General features: G+C 35.1%; 1 protein-coding gene across 5 annotated transcripts in view; it reads right to left on the reverse strand.

Moving 5' to 3' along the window:
- SUPT3H (SPT3 homolog, SAGA and STAGA complex component) overlaps positions 1 to 14,780 on the reverse strand; it is a 552,672-nt gene that overhangs the window by 114,122 nt on the left and 423,770 nt on the right. The window lies entirely within an intron of this gene.

Below are 14,780 nucleotides of genomic sequence, written 5' to 3' on the forward strand. Positions count from 1 at the left end.
CGGTTTTTCCCTTAGGATGCACATCACTACTGCCATATACTACATCTAAAAAAGAATTCCATTAACAAATCAAAGATGACTTTTACATGACCCCTTCCAAGCAGACCTACCAAACGCAATTTTTATGCCCACAATATTTCACCTAAGTCTGCATGTCAAGACACAGGAGAATACAGCCACTTGCCTGCAGATAAAAAGTGTCATGAAAGCTTACTGAAAGAACCACAGGAAGTTATTTATTTATTTATTTAAAAAAAATGTTAACATTTACTATTATAAATGTTTCTTAGGAGCTTCTTTGGCACATTTCTGAAATAACTTGCGGGTCATCAACTTAAAATGAAAAACATTAAATTGCTATACATTTATTTGTCATACCTGGGATTGTCATAAGACCATTTCAACTTGGTTTCTAATTTTCTAGGTATCTCAGGACAAAACAAAAATGAAACCAACAACTTTCTGTTTTAATTTTCCGCATCTGTAAAAGGCAGGTTTGCAAGCACAAAAAAATACAAGAAAAGGATTATTTGCGATGAGAGTGTAAATACAAACTTAAGAAATTATAGATGTGTATATGTGTGTTCAGCATGATTTTTCAAAATAACTTATAGGGCTAAACCCTAGCCCTATTATGAGCTGGATACATATAATTTCAGAATAACGTATCAGAGCTGATTATGTATCAGCTCTGCCAAGATACATAATATCTCAGGTCTCAGTTTCCTCACTTGTAAATTGGGAAAACAATTATAATTGCTTGTAGGACTGTTGTGAAAATTAAATAAGTTAAAATACATAAACCACTTAGAACAATGCCTGACGCATGCTAGGAAATTGTTTTATTTTTATAAAGAGATGATGTTTCATTTTGTCACCTAGGCTGGAGTGCAGTGGTGTGATCACAGCTCACTGAAGCCTCAAACTCCTGGGCTCAGGTGATCTCTGGCCTTAGCCTCTGAAGTAGCTGACACTAAAGGCAAGTGTCACCACATCTGGCTACTAAAAAAAAAGATTAATTTCTTTATAGATATAGTCTTGTTATGATGCCCAGGGTGGTCTTGAACTGCTGGGCTCAAGTGATCCTCCTGACTCAGCCTCCTGGGTAATGTTAGCTAGTAATAGTATTAGGTTATTCAAATTAAGTGTTAAAAATGGGAACTCTTCAAAGTATAGTGGGTAGCAGATGGTAGGTCATCGACATTAAAGAATCAACTTGCATATTACTATAACTGGGGTCTAGAAGTCATTTGTAGCCACACAATTAATATGATTTGTTTTTCTGATCATTACTATAATTTTTTGATAATTAATACATTTTTTACACTCACAATTCTTTGTAGGGAATATAACTCTATAGATAGCAACCTCTATGGATAGCAATTTGGCAAAATCTTATCAAAATGAAAAAGAACAACCTCTTTGACTCAGCACATTCACCTGTAAGAATTTATCCTACAGATATATTGCACAGGTACAAAATAATATATATACATAAGGATACTTACTGTAGTACTAAATGTCCATCAATGAGGGATTGGTTAAATAAATTATGATACATCCATTCAAAGAAACAGAAACCAAAGCAACCACTGGAAAGAACGAGGCAATTCCCTACAAACTCCTATGGAGTTATCTCTAAGATATTATATGAAACACTGATCAAAAACTGAAGTAGGAGGTTTACTATGGTAAGTCTTTGTGTTCCCCTAAAATTTGTACATTGAAATCCAAGCCCACAAAGTCATGGTATTAGGATAAGAAGCCTCTGGGAATTGATTTATCCATGAGGGTGGAGCTCTCATGAATGGAATTAGTCCCCTTATAAAAGAGACCAGGGACAGACCACTCACCCCTTCTGCCATGTGAGGTTTGGGTGAACAGATGACTGCCTATGAACAAGGAAGTGGGCCTTCACAAAACACTGAATTTGCCAATGTCTTGATCTTGGACTTCCTAGCCTCCAGAACTGTAAGAAATACATTCCTACTGTTTATAAGCCAACCAGTTTACAGGATTTTGTTATAGCAGCCCAAATGGACTAAGGCAGAAGCATAAGTTAGAAAAACTTTGTGACTGCCATTTGTAAGATATAGAGACACATAAGCCAGCCTGGTTGAATCATGCTATTTTTGCCAAAAGGTGACAATAACTTATATTAAAATAAAAACATTGAATTTTGTGAAAAATGTCATTAGAGTTTCCATTTTGCCAATTTCAGGTTTATCTGCCATAATTCAGCAACTGTTAACATTAGCATAATGAAGCTACTAGATGCACTTTTATACTTTCTTGATCTGCTCATTGAGTTCTCTGGAAGCAAGCCTTTAAATGTTATAATCCCAGTTTTTTTTTTCCACCTCAACAAATATCTTCACACACTCTGTCAACATCTAGTCCTTTATCAAGGTGCTAATAATCTGTTTGAATTAAAAATGTATCCTAAGTTTAGAATTTTTAATATAGCAGTGGTTCTAGCACAATATTCTTCAAAACTGTTTCAGAATTACATATTTGTAATTGTAAATGTACATATTTGTTATTAATAATCTTATATCAGCTATAAACACATGTGAAGAGCATTATACTTATACATCAATTCATCTTTAACATACTGATTAGGCCCAAATTTTAGGATACTCTAAATTTTCAAAAACTAAACCCAAATATTTGACAAAATACTGAGTCCTGTTTATAAAGTGTTTGCAGAAATCTCTCTGGGAACTAAACTCTGTATTTCTTTAAGAAAAGCACTAGTTGTTTGGAAAAGTTCTCCATATGTCAGGTCCTCTTCCTCTTGGCTGCATTCACACTGTATTCTTGTATCTTTCCATTTTTGTATTAATAGCTCTTCAACTAGAAACTGATGCTGGGTATCAGAAGTTGAAATAGCATACAGAGTTCTACATATTTTCTGGATTTGACTATTGTCTCTCTGTTTTTCTTTGCTGGTTTACAATGAACAAAATCTCTTAGCAGTTTAAACTCTCAACTGTGGTACAGGAAGTTATACTGAAACTTAGGTTGCCCCTGGATCTCTCACTGAGCCTTTTCCTCCCAACTTAAAAGTTCTTGGCAGGGTAAGTGTCCTATCCTTTCTCAGCCTTCCCCTTACCAGAGTCAGTGTTTAAGAAGGATCTAGAATTTCATTCAATTGCATCTTATTCTTTCCACATCTATAATGGTAAACTAGATCTTTTGCTAAATGTAAAATCTTCAATAATTATAGAGAAGTAACACTCACCTCAGACTAGAGCAACTGAAAGGCTAGTACTACTATCACTCACATTTTGTGGACCACAAAAGTTGATATGATCTGGCCAAGGAAGTATCATCTTTCTCCTGTTATACGTATAGCTCCTCCAAAGTTTCATCCTTATGGAGAATTTTTTTCACATGAACGTGGGCCATTCATTGGCCAAAGGATATAGTGTACGACATATGTAATTTTCTCATTTAAAAGTTTGAGATGGTAACTGTTAAAATGTAGTTCTTATATAACTAGAAAAAGCTTTTCTTTTATTTGTATAAATGTGTACAGTACAAGTGTGATTAAGTTACATGCATAGATTACAGAGTGGTAAAGTTAGGGCTTTTAGGATATCTATTTCCTGAGTAACATAGTTACCCATTAAGTAATTTCTCATCATCTGCCCCTACTTACTCCCAACGTTCCAAATCTCCATTGTCTATCACTCCACACTCTACCTCTATATGTACACGATTTAGCTCTCACTTATAAGTAAGAACATGCAATTTTGACTTTGTTTCTGAGCTGTCTCACATAAGATAATTGCCTCTAGTTCCATCCATATTGTTGTAAAAAATATTTCATTCCTTATTTCTTTTTTGAGACAGCATCTTGCTCTGTCCCCCAGACTGGAGTGCAGTGGTGCGATCTCGACTCACTGCAACCTCTGTCATGCTTAAGCCACCCAAATAGCTGGGACTACAGGCACACCTGCTGCGCCTGGCTAATGGCCCATAATTTACAGTTGGCTGTAAAATAAGGTTTTACTTCTGGATTACCTACTCTCCTCCATTGATTTATGTATCTATTTTTATATCAGTAGAGTCAGGGTTTTGCCACGTTAGCCAGGATGGTATCAAATTCCTCACCTCAGGTGATCCACCTGCCTCGGCTTCCCAAAGTTCTGGAATTACAGGCATGAACCACTGCACCTGACCCATTCTTTTCCATTTCTGAATATTACTCCATTGTGTATACATGCCACATTCTCTTTACCTATTCATCTGTTGATGGAAACTTAGGTTGACTGCATCTTTGCTAAAGTAAATAGGGGTGCAAATAAAAATATGAGAGGAAGTATCTTTTTTATGTAATGATTTCTTTTCCTTTGACTAGATACCTGGCAATGAGATTGCTGGATTGAATGATAGTTCTATCTTCAGTTCAGAAATAGCTATACTGGCCCAGCGCAGTGGCTCATGCCTGTAATCCCAGCACTTTGGGAGGCCGAGGCGGGTGGATCATGAGAAGTCAAGTGTTTGAGACCAGACTGCACAGTGTGGTGAAACCCCGTCTCTACTAAAAATATTTTAAAAATTAGCCAGGTGTGGTGGCGCTTGCCTGTAATCCCAGCTACTCGGGAGACTGAGGCAAGGGAATCGCTTGAACCTGGGAGGTGGAGGCTGCAGTGAGCCGAGATCGCGCCACTGCACTCCAGCCTGGGTAACAGAGCAAGACACCATCTCAAAAACAAAACAACAACAACAACAACAACAAAAATTCCATACTGTTTTCAATAGAAGTTGTACTAATTTACACTCCCAACAACAGTGTACATGAGTTCCCTTTTCTCCATATCCTCACCAACGTGTTATTTTCTCTTTAATAGTAGCCATTCTGATTGGTGTAAAATAGCTCATTGTGGTTTTAATTTGCATTTCTCTTATGATTAGTGATGTTGAGCATTTCTTTACATGCCTGTTGGCCATCGGTATGTCTTATTTTAAAAAATGCCTATTCATCTCCTTTGACTAGTTTTTAACGGGATTACTTGGTGTTTTTTTTGTTGTTGTTGTTGCTGCTTAGCTGTTTGAGTTCCTTATAAATTCTGGCTGTTAGTCCCCTGTTGGATGCATAATTTGCAAATGTTTTCTCCCATTCTGCAGGTTCTTTGCTATCTTTTTTATTTTTTTTGAGGCGGAGTCTCACTCTGTAGCCCACGCTGGAGTGCAGTGGTGTAATCTCAGCTTACTGCAACGTCTGCCTCCTGGGTTCAGGCGATTCTCCTGCCTCAGCCTCCTATCACTATCTTATTTCTTTTACCACATGGTAGTAGCTTTTTAGTTTAAGTCCCGTTGTCTATTTTTCTTTTTTTTTTTTTTTCTTAACCTGTGCTTTTGAGGTCTTAGTCATGAATTCTTCACCTAGACCAATGTCCAGAAGAGTTTTCCCCAGGTTTACGTTGAGTATTTTTTAATAGTTTCAGGTCTTACCTTTAAGTCTTTATTCCATCTCGAGTAGATTTTTGTATATGGTAAGAGATAGGGGACCAGTTTCATTCTTCTGCATATGCTGATCCAATTTCCCAGCTCCTTTTTCTGAAGAGGGTGTCCTTTCCCCAGTGTATGTTCTTGTTAACTTAGGCAAAGTTTAGTTGGCTGTAAAATACAGTTTTATTTCTGGGTTACCTACTCTCCTCCATTGATCTATGTGTCTATTTTTATATCAGTACCATGCTATTTTGTTACTATGGCCTCATAGTATAATCTGAAGTCAGGAAATGTCATGTCTTCAGCTTTGTTGTTTTTGCTTAAGATTGTTTTGCCTATTTGAGCACTTTTTTGGTTCTATATGAATTTTAGGATTTTTAAATTTCTAATTCTGTAAAAGATGGGGTTGCTATTTTGATAGAGATTACACTGGATCTGTACAATGCTTTGGACAGTATAATCATTTTAATGATATTAATTCTTCTGATCCATAAGCATGGGATGGTTTTCCATTTGTCAGTATTCTCTACAATTACCGTCGTTGCTGGTTTGTAGTTTTCTTTGTAGAGATCTTTCATTTCATTGGTTAAATATTACTAGCTATTTTGTTATTTTATTTATGGTACTTTAAATGGGATTGCCTTCTTGATTTCTTTCTCAGCTAGATTATTGGTGAACATAAACACTACTGATTTTTGTACAATGATTTTGCATATTCAAACTGAATTCATTTATCAAAGCTGAAAGATTTTTGGTGGAATCTTCAGGTTTTTCTACATATAAGATCATATAATCAGCAAACAGGAATAATTTTACTTCCTCTTTTCCCATTTGGATAACTTTTATTTCTGTCTCCTGCTTTATTGTTCTGGTTAGGACTTCCAGTACTATGTTGAATAGGAGTGGTTAAAGTGGGCATCATTGTCTTGTTACAGTTCTTTGAGGTAATGCTTTCAACCTTTTCCACTTCAGTAAGATGTTGGCTGTGGGTTTGTAGTATATGGCCTTTATTATTGTGAGGTATATTCCTTTTATGCCTAGTTTGTTGAGGGTTTTTATAATGCAGGGATGCTGAATTGTATCAAGTGCTTTTTTGTACCTATTGAGATAATCATGATTTTTGTCTTTCATTCTGTTTATGTAATGTATCGTATTTACTGATTTGGGTATGTTGAACATTCCTTGCATCCCTGGTATAAAACTCACTCGATCATGGTAATTATCTTTTTGATATGCTAGTAGATTTGGTTTGTTAGCATTTTGTTGAGGATTTTGGAGTCTGTGTTCATTAGGGATATTGGTCTGTAGTTTTCTGTTTTTGTTGTGTCCTTGCCCGGTTTTGGTATCAGGATGGTAATGACCTCATATAATTATTTATGAAGAATTCCCTACTCCTTAATTTTTTGGGGCAGGTTCAGGAGGACTGGTATTAGCTCTTCTTTGTACACATTTGGCTGTGAATCCATCTGGTCCTGAGCTCTTTTCTGTTGGGAGATGTTTAAATTACTGATTCAGTCTTGCTACTTGTTATTGGTCTATTCAGGATTTCTGTTTCTTCTGGGTTCAATATTGGGAGGTCGTATGTTTCCAGGAATTTATCCATTTGTTCTAGGTTTTCTAGTTTGAGAGTGTATAGTTGCCTATAATAGTCTGTGACAATCTTTTGTATGTTTGTGGTATCAGTTGTAATATCTCCTTGTTCATTTCTGGTTTTATTTGGATCCTCTCTCTTCCTGGTTAATCTTGCTAGCAATTTACCAATTTTGTTTATCTTTTTGAAGAACCAACTTTTAATTTCCTTAATCTTTTATATTTTTTTGGTCTTTATTTTTATCTAGTTCTGTTCAGGTCTTTGTTATTTCTTTTCTTCTGATAATTCTGGGTTTGGTATTTTCTTGCTTTCTAATTCCTTGAGACAGAATGATAGGTCATCAATTTGGGATCTTTCTGCTTTTTTGATATAAAGGCATTTAATGCTACAAACTTCCCTGTAGCACTGCTTCTGCTGTATACTACAGGTTTTGGTGTGTTGTATTTCCACTTTCATTTGTTTTTAAAAATATTTTAATGTGTCTTAATTTCTTCACTAATCCCATGATAATTCCAGAGCCTGTTGTTTAATTTCCATGTATTTTTATGATTTCTGAAGTGCCTCTTGTTACTGGTTACAGATTTATTCCATGTGGTCTGAGAAGATACTTGATTTTAAAAATCTCTTAAGACTTGTTTAGTGGCCTAACATGTGATATCCATCTTGGTGAATGTTCCATGTGCTGATAAGAAGAATGCATATTCTGTAGTTGTTGGGTAGAATGTTCTGTAAATGATTGTTGAAGTCCGTTTGGTCTAAAGTCCAATTTAAGTCCAATATGTCTTTGCTGACTTTCTGTTTCAATCATTTGACTAATGCTGTCAGTGGGGTGTTGAAGTTGCCTGTTATTACTGTATTGCGGTCTATCTCTTTAGGTCTAGTAATATGTCTATATTTGTTTAAGTCTAGTAATATTTGTTTCTTGAATCTGAGCCTTCCGGTGTTGGGTGCATATATACTTAGAATTGTTTCAGCCTCTTGCTAAATTGATTCCCTTATTATTATGTAATGACCTTCTTTGTCTTTTTTTCTGTTTTTGATATAAAATCTGTGTTATCTAAGTATAACTACTGCAGTTCACTTTTGCTTTCTATCTGCACGAAATATTGTTTTCCTCCATTTCACTTTCAGTCCATATATGTCTTTACAGGTAAAGTGAATTTTTTGTAAGCAACATATAGTCAAATCATTTTTTTTTCCTATCCATTCTGCCAATCTATATTTTTTAAGTGGAGCATTTAATCCGTTTATGTCAAGATTAATATTGATTGATATGTGAGGTTTTGCTCCTCTGATATTGTTAATTATTTTCTAGTTGTTTGACAAATTCTTTGTTTCTTTTTGTCTTTGTTGTTTGGTGGAATTCTGCCAAATTGCCATTTGATTTGTTTCTCTTCATTCTTGTGTGATATTTTATAAGGCCTGTGAATTATACTTTTGTGTCTTTGTATGATGGTGAATATTAACCTTTTGTTTCCATGTTTAGGACTCCTTTGAGCATTTTGTGTAAGGTCAGACTAGTGTGATGAAGTCCCTCAGTGTTTGCTTAACTGGGAAAAGCTATTTCTCCTTCATTTATGAAGCTTAATCTTACTGTATACAAAATTCTTGGCTTACAGTTTTTTCTTCTTCAGTACTTTGAAAATGCCATCTCATTATTTCCTAGCCTGCCTGTAAGGTTTTGCTGAGAATTCTGCTGTTAGTCTGATGGGGTTTTCTTTATAGGTGACTAAAAAAGGTTTTCTTTAATTAAAACCAGAAAGGTGTTTAAGGAAAAAATAATAGAGGTTTACTAAATTCAAGGATTCATACATTATTATCTCTGGATGGGACATAAGAATGGTCTATTCTAAATGTTTCCGACTCCTACACAATTTTATAGATGAAAGAGTGAAAATACGGAACATGTCCAATGCTACAACAACAGTATTACAGATATAACTATGTATTACAGATATAACTATACATCAAATCTGTTGGCTTGTAATACACATAGTGAGTGTAGAAATTTTATTATTATATGCAGGATTACTTGAACCATTATAGCATCACAGCTGAAGTTTCCAGTGAGTTAAACTCAAAATACAGCAAAAGTCTGAATATAGAAAGAAGTGTATAAATGAGTAGAAAAATAATTAAAGCCTTTGAAGTGGAACATTATTAATTCTGATGCCACTAATTTCAAATTCAAGAGAATACAGACATAGACCGGCATAATACTTTCCTCAGGAAAACTTTGTTGTAAAATAACTTCAATTTAATAGTTTTCAGCAGGATCAGGGGATAAATGTTTAAATATACAGAGAAAAATGTCAAGAATTTCTAAAAACTTATAAAAAATTAATTTATGTATACATATCACTAGGTTAATTACAACTCCTTCTCACATACTTTGTGAATCAAATTAACTGAAGAGGTCTTGTAGGTAACATTTTGTTACCACAGTTTTAGTTACTGAATGAGCTGCAGAGTACAATAGCTGAAATTCTTATAAGCTTTGAATAGGTAATTAAAAAAAAAAAACAAGTATATGAAAGCACTGAAGACTGATCAAAACCAGACTGAAACTGGAAACGGTAGTATGTACTTTTAGAAGGGAATGTCAGTGGGTGGATTTCCTGTCTTTACAGTTTTAGCCTAAGGGCAGGATCCAGTGGGTAGAGGAGTGGCTAACATATAATCTTAGATCCTTGATAAATGAGATGCCAGAGTTCGGGCAATCACAGTAGGTGCAGAATGAGAAAGGAAATCCCCAAAGGGACAGAATAGAAACAGGGGAAGCCCCAAATTCAGTGTACAAATTTTACCCAAATCTTTTTTTGTGAATGGGGACTGATGGAGTCTCACTATGCCCAGGCTAGTCTCAAACTCCTAGGCTAAAGTGATCTTCCTATCTCAGTCTCCTGAGTAGCTGAAATAACAAGTGCCATCATGTATGGCTTTCCTCAAATCTTTTACTAACCTGTAAGTTCTTTCTGTATGGTATGAAATGCATGCAATCCCACTAAAGCAAAAAGAAATGAAAAGACATTCTAGTTGCTGCCACTGAAGAGGAGTTCAAAGTTTACAGGTGAGTCTAGACAAGTAACTTCCCTGCTGAACACATATACCAACACCACTACTACCACCACCAATAATAACAATATATTCACAGGAATATAACAGAATCCCAAAATGCCTATGATGTATATGACTCACAATGTCCACTATACATTTCAAAATTACCAGACATGCAAAAACACAAGAAAGCATGACTCATATTCAATGGAGAACAAGAAAATTCACATATTTAATTTTGCAACCAAGAATTTTAAAACAGCAATTCTAACCATGCTCAAAAGCACAAAATAAAATACATTTGTAACAAGTGGACAAATAAAAAATAATGATAGATAAAAGGAAACTATAAAAAATCCAATAGAAATTCTAGAAGTATAAAATAAAATATCAGAAATAAAATATTACTAGGTGGGTGTCACAGTAGATTGTAGTTGACAGAAAGAAATGTATAGAAGATAAAGTTCAATAGAATTGCTCCAATCTGAAGAAGAGAGAGAAAATATTAAAAGAGGAATTAAAAAGCACCTGAGTTACCTATGGAATAATATCAAAATAACTAATACAATGTACTTGGAGTTTCAGAAGTGAAGGAGAGGGAATAAGGCAGAAAAAAATCTAAAGAAATAACTGACAAAAAGTCCCCTAATTTGGTTAAAGACATACACTGTCTTTGATTCAAGAGATTCAAGATTCAAGAATCTCAGTGAATTTTCAGCAGGATAAATACAAAGAAAACCATGTCTATGGATATCATGGCCAAACAGCTGAACATCAGAAGTAAAAATACAATTCTGAAAGCATCCAGAGAAAACAACATATTAGATACAGGGAAACAGTAACAGAAATCTACTGACTTACGATTGAAAACAACAGATAGAGAAAAGAGTGGAATGACATCATTAAAATACTGAAAAATAAAACTTTCGAGACAGAATTCTATATCTAATGAAATATCAACCAAGAATGAAGAAAAAGTAAAGACTTTTTCAGAAATATCAAAACTAAGATAACCATCACTAGCTAACTTGTACTACAACAAATGTTAAACAAAATTTAGCAGAATAGAAAAGAAAATGATACAAGAAAACTCCAATTATAAAGAGAAATAAAGAACAATGGGAATGGTAAACATTAAGCTCTATTTTTTTAATTGCTTCTCAGTCTTTTGGCTAAGATCAAGTGAAGCTCTATTTTTTCTCTTAATTTCATTAAAACACACTAGATTAAGATAAAAATTATGGTATGGCTTATATATATAGATGTATGCATGACAATTATAGCATAAAGGACATGGACCTATATATATACAAGAGTCTTATATTCTATGTGAGTTAAGTAGTATAACTCCCAAGTACACTGAAGATTTAAGGATGTACATTGTAATCCCTAACATGACTACTGAAAAAAGGATGCAAAAAGATATCATAAAGAAATCAATATATAAATTCAAAGGAATTTCTAAAATACAACCCAAAAGAAGACAGGAAAGAGAAGAAGATAAACAATAAGAGAGGAAATACGCAGCAAACAAATAGGAAAAGTTACCCTATATCCAACCACGTGAATTAATACATCAAATATCACAGAATTATGGACTACAATTAAGATACAGATGGGGGGAGGGCACGGCAGCTCATGCCTATAATCCCAGCACTGTGGGAGGCTGAGGTGGGTAGACTGCTTGAGCCCAGGAGTTTGAGAATAGCCTGGGCAACACAGTGAAACCCTGTCTTTACAAAACAAATACAATAATTAGCTAGGCGTAGTGGTGCATGCCTGTAGTCCCAGCTACTCAGGAGGCTGAGGTGGGAGGATTGCTTGAGCCTGGGAGATTCAGGCTGCAGTGAGCTATGATCATGCTACTATATTCCAGCCTGGAAGACAAAGCAAGACTCTGTCTCAAACAAAAAACAAAAAACAAAAAACAAAAAACAAAACAAAAAACAAAAAAAAGAAGAAAAAAAAAGATACAGACAGAAAGGAAGAATAAAGAAGCATGACCGAATTATTTGCTGACTATAAGAGATGACTTTAAATACATTACATTTATCTTTCAATACAGGCATACCTCACTTTATTGCACTTTGTTTTATTGTGCTTCAAATATGTTATATGTTTTGCAAACTTAAGGTTTGTGGTAACCTTAAATCAAGCAAGTCTGTCAGTGCCATTTTTCCAAAAGCATGTGTCCAACTTTATGTCTCTGTGTCATATTTTGGTACTTTTCACAGTATTTCAAATGTTTTCATTATTATTTTATCTGTTATGGTGATCTGTGATCTTTAGTTGTACTATTATAATTGTCTTGGGGTGCCACGAACTGTATTCATATGAGATAGCAAATTTAATATATGTGTCTGTTCTGACTACTCCACTGACTAACTGTTCCTCCATCTTTCTCCCTTCCCTCAGGCCTCCCTATTCCCTGAGACACAACGATACTGAAATTAGGCCAATTAATAACCCTACAATGGCCTCTAAGTATTTCCGATGTAAGGAAGAGTTACACGTCTCTCACTTTAAATCAAAAGCTACAAATGATTAAGCTTAGTGAAGGAGGCATGTTGAAAGCCAAGACAGGATGAAAGCTAGCCCTCTTGCCCCAAATAGCCAAGCTGTGAGTGCCAAGGCAAAGTTCTTGAAGAAAATTAAAAAATGCTGGTCTATGGAACACACAAATGATAAGAAGGTAAAACAGCCTTATTGCTGATATGGAGAATGTTTCAGTGGGATGAATAGAAGATCAAACTAGCCACGACACTTCCTTAAGCCAAAGCCTAATCCAGAGCAAGGCGCTAACACTCTTTAATTCTGTGAAGCCCGAGAGAGATGAGAAACATACAAAAGAGAGGTTAGAGGCTACCAGAGACTGGTTCATAAGATTTAGGAAAGAAGCCATCTCTATAACACAAAAGTGCAAGGTGAAGCAGCGAATGATGATGTAGAAACTGTAGCAAGTTATCCTGAAGGTTTAGCTAAGGTCAGTGATGAAGATGGCTACATGTAACAACAGATTTTCATTGTAGATGAAATGGCTATTAGGAGAAGATGCCATCTTGGACATTCATAGCTAGAGAGGAGAAACCAATGCCTGGCTTCAAAGCTTCAAATCTGACTCTCTTATTAGGGGTTCATGCAGCTGGTGATTTTAAGTTTTAGCTAGTGTTCATGTACCATTCTAAAAATCAGGATCCTGAAGAATTATGCTAAATCTATTTTGCTTACACTCTATAAATGGAACAACAAAGCCTAGATGACAGCACAGCCATTTACAGCATGGTTTATTGAATGTTTTAAGCCCAGTGTTGGCACCTACTATTCAGAAAAAGATTCCCTTCAAAATAATTACTGCTCATTGACAATATATCTGGTCACCCAAGAGCTCTGATGGAGAAGTATGAAAAGATGAACACTGACTTCATGACCGCTAACAAAATCCATTCTGCAGCACAATTCAAGGAGTAATTTCAACTTTCAAGTTTTATTACTTAAGAAATATGTTTCATAAGACTATTGCTCCCACACATGGTGATTTCTCTGATGGATCTAAGGAAAGTAAATGAAAATCTTCTGGAAAGGATTCATTATTCTAGAAGCCATTAAGAATATTTGTGATTCATGTGAAGAGGTCAAAATATCAACATTTACAGGAATTTGGAAGAAGTTGATTCCAACTCTCATGAATGGCTTTGAGCGGTCAAGACTTCAGTGGAGGAGGTAACTGCAGATGTGGCATAAATAGCAGAAGAACTAAAACTGGAGCCTGAAGATGTGACTGAACTGCTCAATCTCATGATAAAACTTCAATGGGTGAGAGTTGTTGCTTATGGATGAGCCAAGAAAGTGATTTCTTGAGAAGATGTCTACATCGGTAAAGATGCTGTGAACATTTTAAAAAATAACTACAAAAACTCCTACAAAAGACTTAGACTTAGTTCCATAAACTTAGCTGATAAAGCACTGTCAGGGTTTGAGAGAACTGACTTCAGTTACGAAAAAAGTACTGCTATGGGTAAATGCTATGAAACAATATCACATGCTACAGAGAAATCTTTCAAGAAAGGAAGAGCCAATCATTGTGGCAAACTTCACACTGTTGTCTTATCTTAAGATATTACCCCAGCTACCCCAGCCTTCAGCAACCACCACCCTGATCAATCAGTAGCCATTAACATTGACGCAAAACCCTCCACCAGCAAAAAGATTTACGACGTGCTAATGACTCAGATGATAATTAGCATTTTAAAAAATATTTTAAAATTAAGGTATGTACATGTTTTAGACATAATGCCATTGCAGACTTATAGACTACAGTATAGTGTAAACAAAATTTTTATATGCACCAGGAAACCAGAAAATTTGTGTGACTCGCTTTATTGCAATATTCACTTCAATATGGCAGTGTGGAAACAGACCTGCAATATCTCTGAAGTATGCCTGCAGAAACATACAAATATATTGAAAGGAAGTGGAAAGAAAAACATATTATGTAAACAGTAATCACATGGCTGGAATGGCTAAATCAATCAGATAAACAGACTTCATAATGTACAGTATTTTCAGTAAGAAAAAGAGATATTCCATAAATATAAAAAACAGAAAATCCATGTTCACAGATTGTGATATTTAGTATTGCTAAAACATATCCCAAACTGACATAAGCATTCAA

The sequence above is a fragment of the Chlorocebus sabaeus genome, chromosome 17, assembly GCF_047675955.1.
Source record: "Chlorocebus sabaeus isolate Y175 chromosome 17, mChlSab1.0.hap1, whole genome shotgun sequence".
Taxonomy (NCBI): Eukaryota; Metazoa; Chordata; class Mammalia; order Primates; family Cercopithecidae; genus Chlorocebus; species Chlorocebus sabaeus.